The sequence below is a fragment of the Saccostrea cucullata genome, unplaced genomic scaffold (genome assembly GCF_032062105.1).
Source record: "Saccostrea cucullata isolate Sc308-1 unplaced genomic scaffold, CSIRO_AGI_Scuc_v1 ctg1535, whole genome shotgun sequence".
NCBI classification, from domain to species: Eukaryota; Metazoa; Mollusca; class Bivalvia; order Ostreida; family Ostreidae; genus Saccostrea; species Saccostrea cuccullata.
This window is the reverse complement of record NW_026940140.1, coordinates 16,959-26,890: the sequence shown is the minus strand read 5'-3', so window position 1 is coordinate 26,890 and position 9,932 is coordinate 16,959. Positions and strand designations below refer to the sequence as shown.

The following is a 9,932-nucleotide window of genomic DNA, read 5'->3' as shown; positions in this document are numbered from 1 at the left end:
CATATTCAAACAGATCTCAAGTATCCCTGCCCTACCGAGCTTTTAAAATTATTTTTATGAAAAGAAAAATCAGACTGTCAGGCAGAGATACGGAAATTGAAAGACTTCCTGTAGCTACGTTATTATAAAAACATCACATTTCTCATAATGTATATACTTTGTGGCCGGAGTGAGACTTTAAAAAACTAAAAAAAAATAGATTTGGTAGAAATGCCTATCTTCCACGAATATTACCTAACGGCCATATCAATAGTTTTTACTCCCACCTCCCCCGCATAAAAAAAAAACCTTTCTCTGTGTGTTTGTTAAAGAACGTACACATTAAAAATTTTATCCCGCTTCGAATTCAGACAAATTTGTCGATTACTGATTGAATGAAAGCTAATCACGTGACGCCCTGAAATTTTCCGTATTAGGTCCCCGTTTCCGTATTACGTCTCCGTCGAGGCGTAATATGAAAATCGGGCACGCGATTCCGTTCGAAGTGTTGTTATAGTAAATAAAGATGGCGGCTAAGAAACGGTTTACGTAGGTAGTTTCGTTAAATTTCTTGTTAACGTAACGATATTTTGTGTTGATTGTTATTGGATTAAAACTTAATATCTTTATAATATGTACAAATATTTTTTATAATGAAAAAGGTCTTCAGTGGGATTAATTCGTAACACAGTCGGTTAGTGACCTCATACGAATTCATACAGGGTGTGAATCCGTACAAGGTCACTAACTGACTGTGTAACTAATAGTATTCTGGTTAAGGACATCGGATACAAACAAATTTTCGTCAAAAAATTTGAAAATAACTTGTCATATTTTAATGAGTAAAATGAATGTTTAACCGAGTAGTTTTTCAATTTTTATTCAAATTCTTACAAAAATGGAATTTGAAGTGAAAAATATTTGTATATATTAATAAGAATGGTCTCAGCGAGGTAGAATTTTGAACATCATAGAAGATTTACAATTTGTTTATATTCTAGAAATTTATTTTTTACATCATAATCAATGAAATAAGACCAGAAAAATATATACCAATCCAGACATTCATTTTTTTTTGTATCATCTGTCCTTAAATGCTTTTTAGTCTTGAACTACATGATGACCGTTTATCAAATTTCTTGATTTTGTAAAAACACTTCCAATAGCCTGTGAACCACGGTCTTAAGGATACCCAACAACAGGCAATCAATACAAACAAAACATCTGTATTTTGTAACAAATTGCAAGACATTTAACAGTTTTTAAAAGAATTTTTTAAAAGCTTAGCATGAAATCAATATCACCGTATAATGAGTCATTGAAAATTGTTCTGACATTGACTTGTCTTGTAAAGTATTTAGTATTCTATTTACCATTCTAAATTTTTATATTTGATACGCTTGATATGAAATACTGGAATTAAAAAAAAAAATTTCTGGAATTTGATTCTAGGTAGAATCCTAAAACATGTTTATTCAGCAATATGGAATTGAATCCACGAAGACGCTTAAGTATATATGTGTTTTTCTATAGATTTACCACAGTATTCTATAGTAACACAAAATTATGACTCATCACTGATTCATAACATTGACATTTAAACTATTTGGGCAAAACCTTTTCAAAGTAAAATTAAAACTGAAAAACCTGAAAGACAACGAACATTTCTTTTTAAAGAAATGGAGTCTTTACAAATTTTCTCTTTGTAGAAATTTTTAATTGCAGAAAATACAAAATTTACAATACAACAAAACACAACATTTGATATCAAACAATGAACTATGCTTCCATTCAATTTTTGAAATAACTTTTTTTTTTTCATGACTTCTTAATCAAAGTATTGGAAAGTTATTGCTATGTTGCAAATTTACCATTTTTGTGAAAGAGATGTTTTGTATACAAAACATTACGGACAATGCAATTTCTAAAACATGCTGTTCAACATTGAATTGAAAAAGCATACAAAGACGTACATTCTCAACAATTACAATTAATCATGAAGTTTAATGCTGATTAAATTTTTATCATACCCATTGCTAGGCCATTATTCAAACACTTAATTGTCTACTGATTTCCGTTTTCCCAATCCTTTTACCCCTCCATGGCACCTGATTATTTTCATTATTATCATTAAGGTTTTTCGTCTTCAGCGGAAGACCTTCTTACTCATAGGTTTCTTTTCACTATTCTTATTTTTTTTCCTTACCGATTTTGTGCACGCGAATTCTCTGAAACGCTTTTTTACGATTTTCATTGTCCTTTCAGAATTGATAGAACATGAAAAAGAGACTTACCGTTATAAATCACAGTTTATGTTAACGGTCTTCAAAAACAGTAGATAAATAAGTATTAGTTCTTTAAATCCAAGTTTACTACAACGGGTTGAGAAAAGATGCACTTGGAAAAGAAAGTGTATAATTTTGCGTAAACTTGTCTTCTTCATTTATATAAAAAAATGATGCATGCCTTAACGCAAAAATAAAAAAAACAAACAAAAACTTAAGAGTTAGGCATAATGAAATGCCGAACTGTGTTTAAATGCCTAAACAAATTTCCTTTTTTGCAATCGATCGTTTATTTTTAAACTGAGAGGGTAAACAAACAGGAAAGGCTGTGGGTAGAAACAGTTAATGCACGATATGGGAATAAAAATATTGAATGTAAAGAACTTTGATCGATCGGAGAAATATACATAAAATATTAATCTCTGAATGGGGCATAAGAACACATTTCCAGATTTGAAATTCGAGTTTTAATAGCATAAAAAAATAATAAGTTCTTTGATATAGACAGAATAGCACTATTAGTACACATTACTAGTTTATTACATTGTGGTCCTGTATAAACATATTTAGTGACAGATAAAAAATTGAAAGAAGAAAATAGAGTAAAACAAAATAAGTATGGCAGATAATATCAGGTATATTTGCACATGCTTTTATATACACTGACTATTTAAAAAAACATTGTTCCATGAGATAAATTCATTATATACTGGACAAAACAAGTTAAGGACCATCAAATTAAATATGTTTAACAAATACTGTATCAAAGAAAACAGAATGCAGTTTTAATTTTAGTATCATATTTTATATCTAAAAAGTTAAAATTAAACATTGGATGTGAAAAATTTGTTTGAACACACGTTACGAATTGTTCATAACGGTCACTTTAGAATAAGGCATGTTGGGGGTAGACCTGAAAATGAGATTTTTTAGAAGAGTCAAATTACGTCACTAAAATGATTGCCAGTATTTTGTATGACCTCCGTGTGAGGCCCTGAAGCACAGACCCATGCTGTCCACCAGCCGTACAAGGTTAGCCTAAGGGATCTGTTGCCATTCCACTTACAATGCTGTCTAAAGCTCCCGTCGATTTTGGGGAAGTGTAAGACGAACTGAAATGCGTTGCTAAAGAATGTTCCAGGCATGTTCAATTAACTTCAGGTCTAGAAAATGACTTGGTTGGTCCATGCGCTAAGTTGTTTCACTTTCCATGTAATCGTTCACGGTTCGGACTCTATGAGATCGAGCATTATCGTCCATTAGGGTGACATCCTCTCCAGACCTGGGGTCAATTACTTTGAAATGTAATGCATTACATTACAATTACTTTGGAATTTTTATCATTACAATTACAATTACCATTACTCTCATTAAGAAAAGTAATTAAATAAATTACAATTACTTTGTTAAAGTAGTTAATTACATTACACATTACATTTTATAAGAGAAAAACACAAAACGTATCACCACATAATTTATACCTATAAATTAACTTTCACACTTTTTGCTCTATAATATGCTTTCCTTCAGATCTATAAATCAGAGTTCTTTTTGGATTTTGGATTCATGTATTATGGTCATGTAGTTTACCAATCCTACAGTTGACAAAGAAAGCGGATCAGAACACTTTTGTAGTTTTGTTCAATATCTGATGTTAGTTTCTCTGTTTTTGTTTTTTAAATAAATGATTTATTGAACATTTCCTACTAGATGTTTTAGGTAAACTAATATTTAATTAACAGATAATACTACAAATGCATAATTAGTATTAAAAACTTAATGAATTAATTAGCACTTCTAATTAGCTTAACAGGTATAATCAATGAAGCCATAAGCTAAACATAACCAAAGGTGATAATTACAAGTACTTGGATGTAGGGTTTAAATTTTGAGGCCTTAAGCTACCAAAAAATGACTGATGGTCAATATATCAGTCTATATTAATATTTGGCTTTAGTTTCTCTTTGTGTCTACAATAAATCATACTGATCTTGTATCATGTTTACCAAGCCCATTTTAACAGACTGAAAAGGGAAAAAAGTAGAAAAATACAATTTGTATCTTAATTTAACTGTAAGTCTCACTATAGCTGTATTAATATCACTTTTTTAAATCTTTCTTTAAAACCTAATGATTTCGTTTATTATTTTTCTTTGGTTCTCTTCAATTGATTTTACAATTGTCTTAATTGTCAAGAAGATTTCTATTAAAAGAATTATTTAGTTTGTCTATAAATTACCATTTAATAATATAAAAAAATATTGTAGGATATAGGATTTTAATTTGAAGACTCTATCATTATTAATAAAAAAATAACTTCTCATTGATATTTATTTGTTTCAGATTCAAAAATAAAAATAGACTAATATATAAAATGTAATTGAAAAGTAATTGGTCATTACAGACATTTTTTTAAAGTAATGCATTACATTACAATTACTTGTAATTGAAAGATTGATCCATTACACATTACACCCATTACTTTGAAAAAATGTAATGATAACAATGCATTACCATTACACATTACCATTACCTCAGGTCTGATCCTCTCCAAGAGTACATGCAATGCGTCTAACAATAGGATGAAGAATATCATTCTGGTATTTTAAACCTGTCAGGTTGCCTTCAAAAATGTGCAGATCAGTTTTGCTGTCTATACTTATGCTTGCCTAAATCGTCACCAAACCTCCATTTACTCAGTATTGCTCAGATATGACACAATCAGCATATCTGTCCCCATTTGCATTCCAAACAAGTCTTCTGTCATCATCGAAGTAAAAAAAAATCGGGACTCTTCTGAGAAGAGAACAGAACAATAAATGACGTTATTGCCAAAATTTTGTGTTCTGTTGCCCACTGAAGTCGATTTCTGCGGCACTGTAATTTTAATACAGGACCTACAGCTGGTCAGCAAGCCTTGAGATTTGCTTCCTGAAGTCTGTTTCAAACTGTTTTAGTAGAAACCTGCCTTTCCCTTGCTCTCTGATGCCCAGTATTAAGCTTAAGGGCACTTTGGAAGCGCTTCGTCTCTGCAAAATTGGCCAAACAACGATCCTCACGGACTGCCGTACACTTTGTACACTTTGGACGTCCCGATTTAAGCCTTTTTTGATAATTTTCTGCCTGTAAATATCGGTTCCATAACCATTAATTCCGCTTTGGGAAAGATAAAGTCTTTCTGCAACGTGCCAGCTTCCAGCATCCCTGCTGCCATGGAGTGTTCGTCCATACGCACAAGCCTCCTCATAGAGTCCTATCACCAGTTCTGACCAGACATACTGTAATTTTCTTATGTTCACTCAAAAAAACCCTCTTTGATACTTTTTTGCTTCCATTGTTCCATTTACTTTTTTAACGTCACGTACTTTTTTGACCAATATGTCCCAAAACTCATTAAACACGTGTGACTTAATTCCATATTCTTGGAACATTTTGACATTCGTATATTAAGTGTTTGTTTGTTCCAACACTTTCCTTACTTTATGGACACAGATTAAATATCTCAATCCATTTGCTTAAGTAGCTGCTATATTATTAACTTTGGGTCTATGAGAAAACCAGGCAGGAGGCCATACATGAAGTGTCACTCACATTAATTAAATTTTCCAAAAAGACTCCAACAGTATAGCATATAATCACAAGAAAAAAAATTCTGAAAATTTTCAATATTGGGGCCCACCAAGGGGGTACTCCATAAGCCACCATCTTTATCATCATTTTGTATTTACAATTTTGTAAAAATTGCTATTTTCATTCACCATTCTCTTCTTTTCATTAAAATATTGAGTGATCAAAAGTAAGAACAAAAGAAAATATATATTATTTATTTCATTTTGCACAATTTTTTTTTGTCTTAAAAATCAATGCTATATTTAAACACAGGGGGAATAACTCTTGATATAAAAGAGACTGAAAAATGTGGGAAAAGGGTCGATATTGGAAATGTTTTAAACCTGGGTTTGGCCGCTTAGATTTTAAATTATTTTGTTTTAAGATAAAGATTGTGAACTTAATAATAATTTCCTACAGGCAATTATTCGGGTTTTGATTATTGGTGACACTGTGCGATTTTGAAATTGAGGAATTTTTCCAAAAAATTGTGATTTTTTGCGACAGAGTTATTTCCCTTTGTTTCATACTTTTATAAACTATATTAGGCTACTATTTAAAAAATCAATATTTTCACTTCAAAAATGGTATGTACAATGACTGAACATTTTGGTAAAAATACTTCTGTACACGTGGATAGACCAGTAGTCTCTGAGGAGACTGTAGCTCCACTGTTTTGTTTTAACAAAGGATGAAAAAAGTAGCCATGACAATATTAGTTGATGCATATTTTCTTGCACAATCTATTTTGTACTTTGTTAAACCATGCGACGTTTTCCAAAGTTCAGTTTTTGAAAAGTTGTTCACAAAAAATGATAGTATCTGTACTTGACTCTGATGCCCATCAGCCTGGTGATCCTGATTGTATGCTTTTATTAAGGCTTCTGTAAATGCATCAGTTTCTATCTTTTTTCCTCCAGCATGTAATATTTTTTATATAACAAGTGCATTAAAGCATTTTCTTGCAAGGTGCAATGCATTCAAAGGCACACTGAATAACTTCATTGGCTTTCTGTGTCACATAGTCTTTTATAGACTGCTGTACCTCATCTAATGATGTATTCAGGGTGAAGCGTAAGGGCGTGAATTTACCATTAGACAGTTTCATACTCCTGTTTAGCTTTTCTCGATAGTATGTGGGTCGTCTCCAGTAGTCACATACAGTTCCTTAGGATGACTGACTCAGACAAAACTCGGTATTCTGACTGGATTGCTCTGAAAAAGATAAGTTTTGATAAGAGATATTGTAAATGTTGAAGACGACATAATTCTGACTATAATCACACTTCAAAGACAATTCTTCCATGGAATATTAAACATAAGAGGCCCATGGGCCATATCGTTCATCTAGGCACTGTGGCTAGGAAAAAAGCAGAAATCAGTTCAGTATTTTTTTCCCATACAAGTATAAACTGATTATCGATCGTGGCCCCGCCCCAGCCCTGGGGGTCATGATTTGAACAGATATGAATCTACACTACCCCACTGGCCAGGATGCTTCCCTATAAGTTTCATCTTTCCGAACACACTGTGGTTCTTAAGGATGTACAACACACCTACCCCAAAATATTCCTGTCGTTTAATTTTCGCTATTTTGTATATTTAGTACATGAGTTTATTTAGTTCTGTGTGTATGCACATTTTGGACAAAATCGTTAGAGTGGTTTTTGGACAGGAAATTCCAAAAGTTACCCCCCTTTAGTTGTTTACGGGAAGAGAAAATTTTTAATCAATAAACTACTTAAACCTTGATTTTCAAAAAAGCCAGGTTAGCTATAGCTGTCAAATTTCATTGACTTATTCCTTTAACCATTTAACAAAGAAACAAGAAAATTAAAAAAAAATGTTTTTGCAGATGTCACAGTCAAGGTCACAAGGTCATTGACCTTGGTGTCATTTGAAAGAACTTAATTAAGTAAGCATGCCAAATATGAAGTCTCTATCTCCCATGGTTCAAAAGTTATGGTGAAGGTTAAAGTTGACAACAGACAGACAGATAAACAGACAAACAGACAGGACAAAAACAATATACACCTCAGATCTACCCATCTGGGTGCATAAAAAAGAAGTCTTGTGTCAATGCTCAGTAGTAATACCCCCACTCTAATAAAAATATATGCTCTCAATCTCATTATGGGTTTTGGTGAAATAAAGGTTTTTATTTTTCATTAGAACTTCATATTTCTTGTCAAAGAATTTTCAATAAACTGTAAATGCAGAAATATTCATTGGATATTCATTTTCATTTATTTTGTTGTTATAGGTACCAGTACTACTGAGTTTTACTTTGGAAAAAACAAAATTTAATGCCTGGAAACTTTTTTTAGGCGACAGATCAATGAAATTTTACCCCTACTAAAATTTGTGCTTCTACAAAAATATGAAAATATATCATGATATGAAAAGACAAATTGTCATTAACTTCTTTTTCCATCCTAATTAATTTACCAACAGATATTTTATTAGTTTGAATTTTAATTTAGTCATTGCATAGAGAAATTAAGCTTAAACTATTCAAAAGTACATGACCAACATATGGTGCAGAGCAATGGATGAATACGGATAGCAACAGTTTACCTTATAGTAAACCAAATTTGTAAAAATAAATAAACTAGATATGTACCTTCCACCCCTGAGGTGTGTTGAGAAACAGCTGGACACTGTTCATTGTCACATTCTATTTTCTCTTCAATATCCTCAGTACCAAGCTTAAAAAATTCAGCTGAAATAACAAAAAATATGATATACATCATTTACATGACAATGTGATAGTCAGAAATGCAGAAAAAAGTCATCTATTTTCAAAATTATAGCCCTTACTCTAGCTTCTTATACTTTAATGAATATTTATCATTTTATATATTGTATTTATATTTTAATTTATTTTCTCTTTTTATACACGAGTAGGATTTTATTTCTAAATAATTTGATCATTAGGAATAGTATTCTCACTATTCTGGCTTCAGAGTAATACAGTAAAACACAGACCAACTTATAAAAATCTACAGGATTTCAACCTCACTTTTACAAGAGGAACTAATTCATACGTATAGTTTAAAATAGAGTTTGATTGGCTGTTTTATTTCTCCATTTTTTTTTTCTTTTTGGACAAAGAGAGTATATGGGATGTGTTAATTGGGTTGTAATTTAACTGCCTATATGATTATATGAAGCCCCTTTTAAAAACTTTCCACAGATTCCCGGATATAAATGAAGTAATCATTTACAAAAATGTTTATGTACTCTGATTTTTTTTTTTGGTAGGTACATCTCTAGTTTTGTTGTTGTGTAATTTAGCACATTGAAGACCAACTTAAAAATTTATTAGTGCTTTCTGTTGTACTTGTGCAGTAAAAATATAGAAGGATCATTTATTCATTGCTTTATAAATTTTCAATCTTAAACTAAAAGATGTTAATCTCGGAGAAATGATAAGCCTTAATTTTTTAAAATATTGCAGACAACATGCATTTCCTTATTAATAAAAAAAATCCTCAGATTGGATGGAGGGGGGAAGGGGCTTTGAGTTTTTATTAGTGTCCTGGACATTCATATAATAGGTGTTGTTTGTGGGTTATGCAATATCACATGTATACAATGTACCAACCTTGAACCTATCATCAATGATCATCCTCAATGTCCACTTTAGTGGAGTAAGTTTTTTCTGTGCCTTTCAGAACGAGAGTCTGTGCAATATACCTTGCCAATATGTGCTTGGCGCTCAACTGTGACTCGAAGACATAAATTTGGACTTACTATAGAATCGATAGATGGGACATTTAGAAATGGTCTTCCACAGGTTATCGAATGCAGTAACATTCCATTTGATTGATAAGAGATTCCAACACCAGATGTAATCACACATTTTGAACACTTAAAAGGTATTCATATTGATCCCCTCGATGAGAAGAAAAACATTTTACTTCTTATTGGAATAGGCTGACCAGAAATTCACCATGTACTGGAACAGAAGACGGGGCCAAGGACATTTTTCCAGAGGCTACCACTTGGTTGGGTAGTGATTGGTAACGATTGTCTAGGAAACACATGTACACCATT

General features: G+C 31.8%; 1 long non-coding RNA gene across 1 annotated transcript; it reads right to left on the bottom strand.

Annotated features, from left to right (window-relative positions):
• Nucleotides 1-6,960: 6,960 nt before the first annotated feature.
• LOC134254869 (uncharacterized) lies at nucleotides 6,961-9,536 on the bottom strand. The gene is made up of 3 exons (XR_009989395.1): nucleotides 9,481-9,536; nucleotides 8,497-8,595; nucleotides 6,961-7,088 (listed from the first exon to the last, which is right to left on the bottom strand). It is a non-coding gene; the product is annotated as an uncharacterized LOC134254869 (long non-coding RNA).
• Nucleotides 9,537-9,932: the final 396 nt, after the last annotated feature.